This window comes from Marmota monax, unplaced genomic scaffold (assembly GCF_021218885.2).
Source record: "Marmota monax isolate L192 unplaced genomic scaffold, Marmota_monax_Labrador192_F-V1.1 WCK01_AAM20220418_F8-fsc00042, whole genome shotgun sequence".
Taxonomy (NCBI): Eukaryota; Metazoa; Chordata; class Mammalia; order Rodentia; family Sciuridae; genus Marmota; species Marmota monax.
This window is the reverse complement of record NW_026693008.1, coordinates 5363267-5377224: the sequence shown is the minus strand read 5'-3', so window position 1 is coordinate 5377224 and position 13958 is coordinate 5363267. Positions and strand designations below refer to the sequence as shown.

At 39.5% G+C, this 13958-nt stretch overlaps 1 protein-coding gene across 4 annotated transcripts in view; it reads right to left on the bottom strand.

The window, feature by feature from the left end:
• Fhit (fragile histidine triad diadenosine triphosphatase) overlaps nt 1-2718 on the bottom strand; it is a 1445121-nt gene extending 1442403 nt beyond the window's left edge. For 2 of the 4 annotated variants that reach the window (XM_058582092.1, XM_046453014.2), the window contains exon 1: nt 2547-2716. The gene's annotated coding sequence lies outside the window, so the exon portion shown is untranslated. Of the gene's footprint in view, nt 1-2317; nt 2409-2546 lie in introns of those variants that run through there. The other 2 variants (XM_046453018.1, XM_058582093.1) reach the window with 2 other exon arrangements.
• Between the last annotated feature and the right edge of the window lie 11240 nt (nt 2719-13958).

The window sequence follows — 13958 nt, the reverse complement described above, 5'->3', positions numbered from 1 at the left end:
CCAAAACAGAAATGGAACATATTGAAGCTGCATGTACATACAATTAAAGATAAGGATATATAAACATGTCCTAAAGCAGTCCACCAAATATTTACAGAATGAGGCTCAGACAAGGATATCAAGCAGAAGACAGTATGACCCTGGAAAGGTCACACACCATTCTGTGAAGCCTCCAGAAACCTGCCTCCTTTGAAACAGGATGCTTTTGACACAAGAGCATGAGAGGAAGACTGTATATCACTCCCCTAATTTATAAAATGAAAGAGATAGATGATTTATAAGTTCCTTTCAGCTCTAACCCAGTAAATAGTTTTCACCTCTGTGGCCCTTACACCTCAAGAGACATGAGTATATAAAGATGCTCAAAAGACATTTGTTGAGTTAATGAATTATTACAACCTTACCAATACTAAGAAAAGGGACTTTACAAAATTGGCCCAGTCTGTGGCATAGAAAGAGCAAATTAGTGGGAAAACAATTATCTAAACAATTGCACATGTGGTGCTTCTGCTTGCTGACTGCTGGCAAGAGGAAAATAACCCTGGACTTGGAAATAAGATGCGTGGTCTAGTCTCTGAAACAAACCAACCGTGTGACCTTGGACAAACTGCATTACCACCTGGGCCAGTTTCCCCATCTCTAAAATAAAGGTATTATGAGGCTATATATAGCTAACATTCGTGGAACCTTTACTATATGCCAGGAACTGTTCCAAGATCTTTGCCTTAGACTTAAATGATTTCAAAAGTTTTAAAAGCACTAATGTTTACTGTCTAACTACAGAGGTAAAAAGGTTGGGCTCTCTCTCAGCTCTGAAAGGTGGGGTCTTTTTCTAAGCAGAGATTGTGAAGCACAAGTGGCTACAATTCCAGTACTTCTATTCACTGGCTGGGTTAACATTCTGAATGAGTTGCTTAACCTTCCTGACTTTATTTTCTAATCTGTAAAATAGTTCGTTCTTTCTTTCATATAGCTTTTTAAAGGACTGTTATAATAAATGTAATATATATTTAGTAAAATACATATTACTTTTTATTACTAGCTGTGTAACCACGGGCAAACCATCTTCTGCATTTTCTCATATACAAATGGGAGATGCAGTGTTATTAAAAAGAGATCATGTGAACACGCTCTGTAAATTATTGTTCGCTGTTTTTGAAAGAAACGCACATTCTCTAATACTTAGAACACATTATACAATCCTATATCTCATACGCGTAAAAGTATAGATAACCAACAGTAAGAAAAACAAAGAACAAAAATCTTTACTAAACATTTCTCTCTAGTCCCGGCTCAAGCCGACTGGACTCAGACCACGGCAACCAAGAATGCAGAAACACTTGGGAGTTGTAGTTCTGAACGACAGGGCTGCTACACCGAGCGGCTGAAAAAGACTCCAATTCCCAGGAGACACCTCGCCACGCCAAATGGCACGTAGGGAGGTAAAGTACCAGATAGTTTGGACACAAGAGGCAGGACTCCAATTCCCAAAAGCCTTCGCTGCACACACTTCAGGTCATAACATGGAGCGGAAGAGGAACTTTTAGGCACACCTGGCTTAACCACAGGTGAGAGTTTCCACCGTTCTCTGTATTCTAGTCCTGGCCCAGCTGGGGTCAGAGCCTTTCTTTAAAAAAAAAAAAAAAAGGGGTGAGGGGCGATGTATTTTCCACTGGCCCGCAGCACATTTCTGAGAAATCCAGAATAATAATACCAGTTAGCTTGCAAATGGCAAACTTTCACCAACAAGACCTCAATTTAGATTTCGGCTTCAGACAGCATCCTTGGGCCACTTGAGCACTAAGCCCCCGCCCCCCCAGATTAGCACTGTGAGAGGCAGGTCCAAGGTGACACAGCAGAGGCAGAATCTGAACCTACCAGAGGAAGCTGCAAATACAGCTCAAGTTAGTCACTAAGTTGCGGGAGTCCCTTCCACAGCCCCCCAAATATGGATATACCTTTGAAATTCCTATATATTAATCTAAAAATCAAAACCGCAAACATAAAATATAAGTACTGATGAGTTCTCACACAACTAACAAGATGCTTTTTTTTTTTTTGGGGGGGGGTCTTTTAAATATCAAATGAGCATTTTTCTCCCCCAAATACTGACTTCTACATGCCCTGCTTTGCTCCTGTCTGGGCACCTCTTCAGAGCTTCTTTGGGGGACCCTAGAGTTACGTGTTTAACACAGAACTGTAGGGGCAGGGATTCCTGCTACTTATCTATGACACCGACAAACACTGGATCCAACAGAGAGGCCAGAACCGACTACAGCACAGGTGGCAAAGTAGGTCGGCTGGAGCGACCCCATACCTCAGTTTCCCCACTTATAAAAGGCAAAGGGTGCTGAAGAATTGAGGGGCCTGAGTCCCAAACCCGAGATGTCTCAGCTGGTGGGAGGGTCCTGCGGACAGAGCCTACCGCTCGCGCTAGCCCAGTCCCCGCCCCACTGGGCAGCGGGGGGTCGTGACTCGACGCACGTGGAAATCCAGAACCGCATCCCAGGTACACTGTTCCACTCAGGCTCGCCCCACGCCCCTACCTTCCAAGGTCTTGGCAGCTGGGAATGAAAGAGGGAAGGAGCGCGGGGCTGGAGCGCTACCCGAGCGTGTGCCCACTGGGATGGCCTCCAGAGGGACTTGGGGGTCTGAGTGCAAAAACTCTCTGACAGGGACACAGCAGGCTGGGACTGCAATTCCCAAATGGCCTCACGGTAGGGGCGGGACCCAAGATGGCCGCTCATCTGGAGACAGGTACAGCGACCAATAGGCGCAGAGCACGCGCCTACACTGGGCCAATCGGAAGCCAGTAGGTAGGAACCCTAATTATTTTTTCACGAAAGAGCAGTTGAGTGAGAATCTCAGAAAGGGATTTTTTGTCACAAATCGCACAATCCTTGGCCTTGTCCAAATGAAATAATAAACATGACCTTTTTCACGTGAAACGAAAGCCCGCGCTGTGTTTTTGCTTCCCTCTTTCCTCCTAAAATGCGTTTTCTTGCTCCCTCACAACTCCCTTCTGACTGGATCGCCTTTCACTGCCTTTCCCCACTCCCCACTCTGAATCCTTTCTTTTCTTTCCTTTCTTTGTTTTTCTTCCCTGTGTTGGGAATTGATCCCAGGGGCGCTCACCCCTAGCCCTTCATATTTTTGAGACAGGGTCTACCTGAGTTGCCCAGGCCGGCCTGGAACTTGCGATCCTCCTACCTCAGCTTCTGGAATTGCTTTTATCTTTCCTGATTCCTCAAGCCTTCCTCTCTTTATATTTCTATCAAAATACAAGCCCAGAGTTCCTTACGTTGATCCAGTTTAGGATTACACTTTTCCCTCCCTGACATCCCATCAAAATTGCACCACAGTCTCCCTACTTCTCTTCCTTCCCCCCTTTTTAGTGCGATTTTTTTCTCCTTAGCACTTGTCACTACCAAGCACATTGAAATTTGTTTACTTATATCTTTTATTGCCTTACTTGTCCCCTAAAATGCAAGATCTATGTAGATGTGGATTTTGTTTCTTTAAGGTATTTCCAGTACCTAGAAAAGTGCCTGACACACAGTAAATATCTTTTGAATAATTGAAATCTAGAGGTGACCCTTCTCCTCTGATGCAGATCAATTAAATTCATCTCTGACCACCATGGATCCCTAGTACTGGCTCTGTTTTTTAATTTAAAAAAATTTTTTTTCAGTATATTCTGTACCTAGTGTCATGTGGATGTGGGAGAAATCACTGATTCAATACCAATTCCTAACCTCAACATTTTCTGGGTCTGGTGGTGTATGAGAAGTAAACTTAATTTTGCAGTAAATGCAATTGCAAATTGCAGAGCAGGTAAATAACTGTCACAGCAGGGACTAGAATCTGGCCTTCAGACTCTTTGCCACTACTAGCCATCACTTCTTAAAAGACACCCCTTCCTTTTCTCCCATCCCCCCTTGCCAATCCTATTTATAAGGAAGAAGAGACATTTGCAAGTCATCTTTTCCATTTTAAAAGGGGAAAACAAAGCGCAATTATACTGGACAAACACTGACATGTGTCCCTACTTTCCCTAGTACAATATTCATTTTATTCTCTTTTTTTTTCTCTTACTTTTTTCTTTGACCTGATTCATTACATGCAGGTGATTACACCAAGTCTTAGATCTCTCTTCCTTTCTGATGTTTGAACCCCACAGAGAGTAGCAAGGTGTCCTACAAAGCATCATGGTGTGAAATACTGATGTCCTTGGAAGCTTGACTCTCAGAGAATGTCACACTGGATTATAGTCAGAATGTGCATATAACACAGAGACACTCTGGGCACATAAAATATTAGAGAATTGTGAATAATAAGATGAAACTGAAAACAATTATAGTTAAAACAGCAGGAATGTGATCAATATATATATGCAGACTAATTTTGTGCCTAGAGATTAAAACACCCACCCCCTTCAGGCTTCCTAGCTTAATCTTCTGTCAATTTGGGGTTCTTTCCTCCATACAGCAATTCTTTCTTGCTTTTACAAGCACAGACTTAGCTCAGCAGTCCCAGCTTTTCTCAAGCTTATCGGCATGTGAGATTTCAACACTTGTGTCAGCAGCCAGACTAAACATGGAAGAAAATCGCTGAACCATTTGAAACTGGAAAGCTCAACAACTAGACTCTCCTCCTGAGGAAATTTACCAGCTTATATCATTATATCTTCTACTTCATGGTTAAAAGGCAAATATCATCACAGTACTCAGGATCTAAACAGTGCTATCCAAAGATTGTTACAACATCGTCAGACCCTGTAATGAGCACATAGGTATTACTTGGCTGTGGATGTTGCTAACTGCTGGGCTGAATGTCAACTGTGGTCTTCAGCAACACATGCATTTACAAAGAACATTAAGACATGGAACTTGGGCTGCGGTTGTGGCTCAGTGGTAGAGCACTCACCTAGCACTGGGTTCAGTCCTCAGCACCACATAAGAAGAAATAAATTAAATAAAGGTATGTGTCCATCTACAACTAAAAAAATTTTTAAAAGACATGGAACTTCCCATGAACCAGACTCCAAGTATCAAAACAATCTAATTTACAACTTGAATGAATAATCATATTACTTTGGGTTTTCCCAGAAGCAGATCCTGAGACAGATAACCAAGTACAAATAGTTTATTTCAGAGGTAAGTGCAGGAAATAACCAATAAGAGAGTAGCAAAGGAAAATAGGCCAAAAAAAAAAAAAAGCCAATCCAGTTTGTACTAGCAGGAACAATTATAGCTTAATAATTCTAGGGAATTCTGGGAAGCAATATGGAACACATACATGTCTTATTCTGGAAATGAGTTATCTCACCAAGGAGAAAAGACAAATTAGTTGTTTAAACATAAATTCCCAATCAGTCAATGGGGGCTATTTTCAGGGACTATTAAAATTCCTGAATTGTCTGCCATGGATAAGTAGGTGAAGATACCTCAGTGGCCAAACACAGGCAGAATTAGAAGTACTGCCATTGGAAGTCAGGCTGGCATGCACTTAAATGGTAAGAAAAGGGTACTGACAGGCACCACTATCTACTACAGATGGCTTTGATTCACCACAAGCTCACATCACTGATAATCCAAAAATTAAGTAGATATATACAAAAATAAAGAAACCAAGATGGCTACCACCTTGTATCATCATCATGTGTGAGATCATATTTGTAAATCTTCATTAAGACGTATAAACAGGGCTGGGGTTGTGGCTTGGTGGTAGAGCACTTGCCTAGCATGTGTGAGGCACTGGGTTTGATTCTCAGCACCACATATAAACAAATAAATGAATAAAAAATAAAGGTTCATCGACAACAATAACAAAAAATTTAAAAAGACATACAAAAACAAAAGCCACATTTGTACGGAGAAATAGGAACTCTTTGAGGACAGGAGGAGGCATTGGGGGATTGGGGTGAGATAGGGCAGGGAGGAGGAAGGTCAAGAAAAGAGGGGCATGGTGCAGTGGTGCACGCCTGTAATCCCAGCAGCTGCCGAGGCTGAGACCGGAGGATTTCGGGTTCAAGGCCAGACTCAGCAATGGCGAGGCACTAAGCAACTCAGTGAGACCCTGTCTCTAAATAAAATACAAAATAGGTCTGGGGAGGTGGTTTAGTGGTCGTGCTCCTAAGTTCAATCCCCAGTACCCATCCACTGTCCCCCCCCCAAAAAAAAAGAAAGAAAAGAGGAAAGGGGAATTTTTTTAAAATGTATTTATTTTTTTTAGAAGTAGTTGGACACAATACCTTTATTTCATTTATTTATTTTTATGTGGTGCTGAGGATGGAACCCAAGGCCTCACACATGCTAGACGAGCGCTCTGTCCCTGAGCCACAATCCCAGCCCCAGAAAGGGGAATTTAAAGAAACTATTGTTGAAGACAATGTGTTTTTTATTTCATGATCTTGCAGAAGCACAAGTAAAGGGCTCAAATATTTTGAGAAAGTAGTACAAAGATATAGTCAGTCTTTGGGCCTAGAAGACAATTTTGTGAAAGACCTTTTCTGTAATTTGGCCATGATAGCACTACAAGTAAATAGCATTACTTGAAATTATAGTCACTATATAGTTGTCTTTTTATCATCTGTCTCCTCCAAATAAAATGTAAGCTTCATGAAGGCAAGAACTTTGTTTTTATCTTATTCAATAATAAGCACTTGTCTGGGTATAGTGGTGCATGCCTGCAATCCCAGAGACTTACTCAGAAGGTCCTGCTGGGAAACTTAGACAGACTGTCTCAAAATAAAAAATAAAATGCCTTATAGTTGTAGCTCAGTGGTACAAAACCCCTGGGTTCAATCCCCAGGACTTCAAAAAATTAAATAAAATAAAAATAAGCACTTAATAAATATACTTCAATGAATGCCTATGTTATGGCCACAGATAAAACAGAAGAGTCTGGCATTTGGGCTCTTGTAACATTTCTATTTTAATACTTATTTCTTAGTTTTAGGAAGACATGATATCTTTATTTTATTTTTATGTGGTGCTGAGAATCGAACCCAGTACCTCATGTGTGTTAGGCAAGCGCTCTACCACTTGAGCCAAAACCCCAGCCCTCTTGTAACATTTAACTAAGTCATAAAGAGGTACAGTAACCTTGCAATAACCTGCCATTATCCCAAAGCACAAGACCATCCTTATTTGTGGAAAGCCTGGTGGTCACATACTGTTTAACTTTAGTGAAACAACCCCAACAGCAAACTCTTCAAACCCTCAGGACCCACCAGGAAATCTCTACTATGGAAACAATTTCAAAACAAGAAAGGCCTTAACAATCAAAGAGTTCAACCCTCTGCATAATTCATCTCAGCCATATGTTACAGGTCATAAACTAGACTTTCAGTCAAGAATCTTGGGGGGATTTATTTGGAAAAACATCATATCTAATATGAAAATGCTATATTGGAAAAAGGAAAAGCAATACATTGTTTTTACAACACAAAGTATAGAAAGGTTGGGAAACTCAGCTGTTTCCACATTGCTCCAGTCGTCATCCCAGATTTCTCAGCACATAATCGTTTAATTGTTTGGACATGGAATATTCTAGATGCTAGTAAGAGCAAGAGCCATCTTACGATATGCTAAAATTCTCAACATTTCTGCCTACTACTTTTTTTTATTCTCTCGCCTTATTTTCCCTTTGTTGCTCCATGTTAAATGTATTCCTTGGGTAGATTTGTTCATCAGATATTTAGAGATCAGTCTATTCCCTATAGTTAGTGAACATATGCATGCTGTCTCCTTTTAACTATGCCTCATAAATAATCACACTTAATCCTTCTCACTGCCATCTTTTGCAATCATCTTCCAGTTACCTAGAACATAAGGTGCATAAAACTAAACTCAGTGTCCAAGCTGTGATCTCACTAGGGTGGCTCACAGATAAGCCATGATTTTTCATCTTTCTCTTTCATGAAATTATTTCTGTAAACACACTGCCCTGGTTTCATGGCGGCTTTAAAGACATTTCATCATTTTAAAAGATAAAACACAGTAAAAGCCTTTCCTCAAAATACAAAAAAAAAAAATCTAGTTCTTTAGTTGAGGACATAGGGAAGAATGACATGCATTTTTAATTCAGTAATTAAGGGTTCTTTTGTGCCAGACACTGTGCTACAGTTTGAGATTCACCAACAAATGAGATATACATCTGGAATTGTACTATAGTGAATGCAGCACTGTTCTAAGTTGTAAACAGATGAACAAATAATTGTGATGCTGTCTAGGAGTCCATGTCAGAATGAATCAATTTTGCTACCAATGGTGGAGGGGAAAGGGTATTCCAGCTACAGGTAATAGGCAAGCTGCAGAGCTCAATATAGATTCATCAGTCTGCAACATAGAAGGCAAGTAGAGTTGGAGCCAAAGACACCAGAAGAATCCCAAGGGTCAGCTCATGAGTGTTTTCTTGGTATATTCCTTAATTTGCTATACAATAATTTGGGAGTCTGATAACCATAATATAAATTACTTCATTTGAAGACAAAAAAAGGTAAAAAGTCAATCAAGAAGTCTTTATTGAACATAACATTGTTGACTACCTCTTTTTTTAAAGATGACTTTTTTAAATAACTTTATTTTATTTATTTTTATGTGGTGCTGAGGATCAAACCCAGTGCCTCCCACATGCTAGGTGGACGCTCTACCACTGAGCCACAACTCCAACCCCTATTGATTACCTCTTGAATCACCTATAGTTTTTAGCCAGTGGTACCCACCACCAAGCAGGCTTTAATTATTGTGTGTTGCTTTTTCTTTCTTTTTTTTTTGGGGGGGGGGTACTGAGAATTGAACTCAGAGGTGCTTAACCACTGAGTCACATCCCCAGTCCTTTTTTATATTTTATTTAGAGACAGGGTCTCACTGGGTTGCAAGTGCCTCTCTTAAATTGCTGAGACTGGCTTTGAACTCGCAATCCTCCTATCTCAGCCTCTGGAGTCGCTGGAATTACAGACATGTGCCACCACGCCCGATGTTTTATTAAAAAATTTAAATTTATTTTTAAATTATATGTGTGTGTGTGTGTGTGTGTATTTTAATGTGGTGTTGAGGATCAAACCCAGTGCCTCACACGTGCAAGACCAGCGCTCTGCCACTGAGTGAGCCACAACCCCAGCCCCTGTGTGTTGCTTTTTTGGTATTAACAGCTCTAACCCTACTAGAGACCAAAGTGAACCCTGATTTGTATGTCTCTAATAAGGTGTTTTATCTAGTGTTTTGAAATTATCCTGTGTAGTATTAATGTTACCGCATTGTCCATTTGGGCTCCTGTTGTTTACAACTGAAAACACTTGAACTGTCTGTTTCTAAAGGACAAGAATGGAATTGATGTTTGGAATGGCACTTCTCACGTAGTCAAGCACCTCAATGGACTAAAGCACTGTTTGTCTTTCTGTAGACATGGGTTTATATTCTCATTTCATGCTTAATGTCTTATTCTTTCAACATGGACATTTTGAGGCTAAAAAAATTACTTGGTTGAAAATAAAACATATAATGTTAGCCAAAAAAAAAAAAAAGTATTTATCGAGCACCTACTATATGCCAAGCATTGTTCTGGGTGCTAAGGATATGGTAGTAAATGAGTTGTAAAAAAATTCTCAGCCCTCATGAGATTTATCATAGAGAAAAGAAACACTAATATACAAATTTATAAACATATGATAAATATTGACGTATAAATGCCAGAGAAAGAAAGCAGAGTGAGGGACTAGAAAGTGATAGGTGGTCTTCTTTTACAGAGGGTGGTCAGGGAAGCCCTCGAATGAAGAGGTGTCATTTAAACAAAGACCTCTTTGAAAGGGTATAATGAAGTGAGGGACCCAGCCAGGAGGAAACTGATGTAAAAATGTTCCCGACATAGGGAATGGGAAGTACAAAATCCTTAAGTAAAAAAGGAGCTTGGCATGATGGGAAAACAGGAAGGAGGCCCTGTGACCAGAGAAGAGCCAGTGAAACGGAAGAAAATGGAAGGTGAGGTCGAAGGTACACAGAGGCTTCGTAGGCCCTGGTAGGATCTTTCAGGAAAATGTTAAATTACTCCATAAATGTAGTTGTCAGACAGTATGTAAACATGGATTACATGATTGCCTATCTAAAACTTTCGGTATAGATATGTTTTGGAAATTAGTTATTTTGTATGTTTAGAAAGGTACATGCCTATTCTACCTAGTCCATAACACCCCTAGTGCAGTCCTGGAACAGCACCCTGTCAACAAACATATTTCTATGTCTGCCACAAAATCTATGGGATAAACAAGTCATTGAAGCATGCCATAAATGAAAATCAGTTTGCATCAGAATCTACTTTTGACCTTTAGGTAAGTGGCCTCCTTAGTTTTCAGAGATTTTTTTTTTTTTTATGGATTTCAGAACTGTAGCTAAGGGACTGTGGACCTGTGCTTGCACTTGTATGGAAAACTTTCCAGAAAATCCCAAGTGATTGTGAACAATGTTTGGAGGAGTGAGATGGTGGTGCTGACAGGAATGTCTTTTCTTCTACTTTAAAATACCTTCCAAAGCTCTGAACATTTTTTAGCTAAGAATTACTTATGTTATTACAATAATACAAACTTAAAAAAATTTTTAAGGTGGATATCAACATTTTTATTAATGTAGTCTTTGGGTATGCAACAATATGGATGGTATTAAGGAAAAACATGTTCAACAAAAGAAGCAATAGAAAAGATTTTGAATATGCATTACAAAATTGCTTCTAAATTTAAGTATTTTAGTCATGACATTCAACTTTTAACAGGTACTCCATTTACTTTTCAGATTTTTTTTTTTTTTGGTATTATAAATATGTCTGTGGACTGGAGGGAGTCATAGAATAAAATGAGTTTATAAGGGGTAGGAAATTCATTTCTAAAATTCAAAATAAAATTTTTTTTTAAATTTATGATAAATCATGCTTCCTAACGTTCCAAGAAGTTTCCTTCTTTTCCTGATAGAACATGGTCCATTCTCAGGAGTTGTGATGATTCTGTTTTGTTTTGTTTTTAAGGCAAATCTGTGGGGTTTTTTCTGTTTTGATAACAGGATGTCATGCTTGTGATAAATACTTGCCTGAAAGATATTTATAATGTACAAACCCCTAAAATATTTAGACATTTTAAAATTGCAATTTACAACCTCCCTATTTCCTAGCACTCTCCCCCAACAAAAATTCAGAGAGATGTATTTAACAGACGCCACATTTCATGGTGAATGTTATTGGCTGTGTGGCTGAAAACTGTAATTAGCCATGCTTCACTGATTCATACATGAATCGTTTGGAGGTTTATTATTCCACTGGAATGTTAATGAACATGAATACAAAATACTCTGAGAGATTTTCTTTTTATCTTGGTAAAGTACATATGGTAAGGGGAAAAAACATTTAAAATAATTAATGAAAAAAATACTACGTGGATATAAGTAGCCCCTTGACTTGTTTGAATAGTAAAGAAGACTGTATAATTTATTACAGCCTCTTCTCTCTGAAGCATATGGTAATTTTGCAAGCATCGACTGATATAGCTTCAGGACCCTTACCAAGTAAATATTAATAAAACCCAGGACTCCTAGCTCTTTGACCTTTGCTCCAGTTTCCAGGTAAGATGCTTCCATATCTTCAAAAACAAAATGGTCATGAAACCAAAGCTCAGATGTCATTTATGAGTAGCATTCTCTTATGAACCCAGTTGAAAATAAAAGTAATTTAGGGAAAATAATATTTCAGCACTGCCTTCATCTAGCAGGGATTTTCTTCATGAGAAAATTAAACTAAACACAAACTGGAAGTATGACTTAACTGGGCCTGCTTCTGCATTTAGGGTCACCAAAGCATACTGTAAATGGAAATCAGATTGGTTTAGAATCCAAGAACAAACTCTACTTTTGACCTTTAAAAAGCTCATGATGTATATGCCCACAAAATAAACAAAATAATTTCAAAGTAAATTCGTTGAGTGCACCTGACCTTTGGAACAGAGCAGATGATGTTAATCAGATTTGTACAACGTTAATCTAGCTCAGCCTCCATCTCTCCGTGTATTTTTTTTTAAATATCATAAAGAAGAGTCTTACAACAGGAAATCTTTCAAATCAGAATAGGTTTAGAAATGGAACAGAATGTATGACCTGGCTTCAAACAATGAAGTATATATATAGCTCAAACATGTAAGCCAGTGAGCATTATGACTATAAGCCAATATATTATATGTCTGAAGAAACAATGACTTCTAAAAAATATTAACCTTGCTGGTGATGCACGCCTATAATCCCAGCTACTCAGACACTGAGGTGGGAGTATTATGAGTTTGAGGCCAAACTGGGTAATACATCAAGACCCCATCTCAAGGGGGAAAAAAAAGAAGAATTAAAGGCAAATATTAACCCAAGCACATTGTAGGCAGCCTTCTCAATAAAATACCGTTGGAGTCCTCTACTGTGTAATGTGTTGGTAAGGCAACTTTGAGTTGAAAATGGCCCTGCATATTACAAAAAGTTATTCCATCTGGCCATTGTTTCTATTTTCATCCAGTCTCATCATCTGCATTTTAGACTTTGAGTGTTTAAGCCATGTCCTTCCCAGAATAGCCCGTTAAGTATATTGGTAGGCATATGCTCATCTTTCCAGGATCATCTCATGCTGAATAACCAATCCTGACCCCATTCCAATCCATAATCCTTCCCAATCCAAGTGTCTCTGCTTGGGGCTGACCACATTTGTTCCTGGCACGGGGAGGGCTGGTCACAAAAAAACAACCTTCACCAAAGGACTTCATGCTACTTGGCCATATTGATTGGTTCAGGGAGGGCACATAACCCAAGCTGAGCCAATCCTCCTCCAATGTTTTGTCTGAGAGATTTTTTAAAAATTTAAAAAAAAAAAAGACAGTGGCCCTTTGTCTGCAATTATGAGTTGTAAGGACAAGTGTGGGGCTGCTGGCTATCTTGCCCACCCAGGAATTAAGTCAAACAGGGCAGAGCTGAGAGATGAGATGAAGAGAGGAATACAGCCCAGCTGGCACTGCATCCCAGAATCCAATTGCGCCTGAAGCTACCCCTTTGATTTGCCAGTTATAGAAGTCTTTTCTTGTTTCAGTTGGTTTGAAATAGGTTTTTGTTGCTTGGAGCCAAAGGAATTCTGACTAATCCGCAAGTTCAACTCTCAAGCTGCCTAGAATAGAAAAGTGAAATGAAAGGGATAATCCTCTCCCATGGTATTGTAATTTGGGAATTCTCCAGACCTGAAACCACACCAGCCTCTCCTCCACCAGCCACAAAATAGTATGTGAGGCACACCACAGTTGTCTAAGGAACTAGAGATGATAAGCCTGAGAAAGAGAAGACATAATGTGCACTGAGCTCAACTGTGTAGGGGTCTGTCTGTTTTGTGGCAAACAGGTTGGATTCATTCTGTGGAGGTAAAACTTAGACGATGAACACTCATCCTTGAAGGAAATAGTCTATACAACATGAGGGATAACTTTTCTAACAATGGAAACCATCCTAGCCTCTAGGTAACTTTCTATCGCTTTCTCTGCTGATTGAGAAGTTAGACAAAACAACTTCTAAGATGCCACTCAATTCTGATTCCTTGATTCAAGCCAAGTTTGGTCATATTGACTGCATTTGCAGTGTATCATAATGTCACCTCAACCTTTCAGCACATCACCAATCAATCATATAAAAGAAGACAGAGAGGAAGGGAAGTATTAGCAAAGGTTTCCTAAGTGGGATGATACTAGGAACAGTTTGTTGTTGTTGTTGTTAGGTTTTTTTTGGTACCGGGGACTGTACCCAGGGGTGCTTAACCACTGAGTCACATCCGAACCCTTTTTTATTTTTTCATTTTTTTAATACCTTTATTTTATTTATTTGTTTTTATGTGGTGCTGAGGATTGAACCCAGGGCCTCGCATGTGCTAGGTGAACGCTCTGCTGCTGAGCCACAACCCCA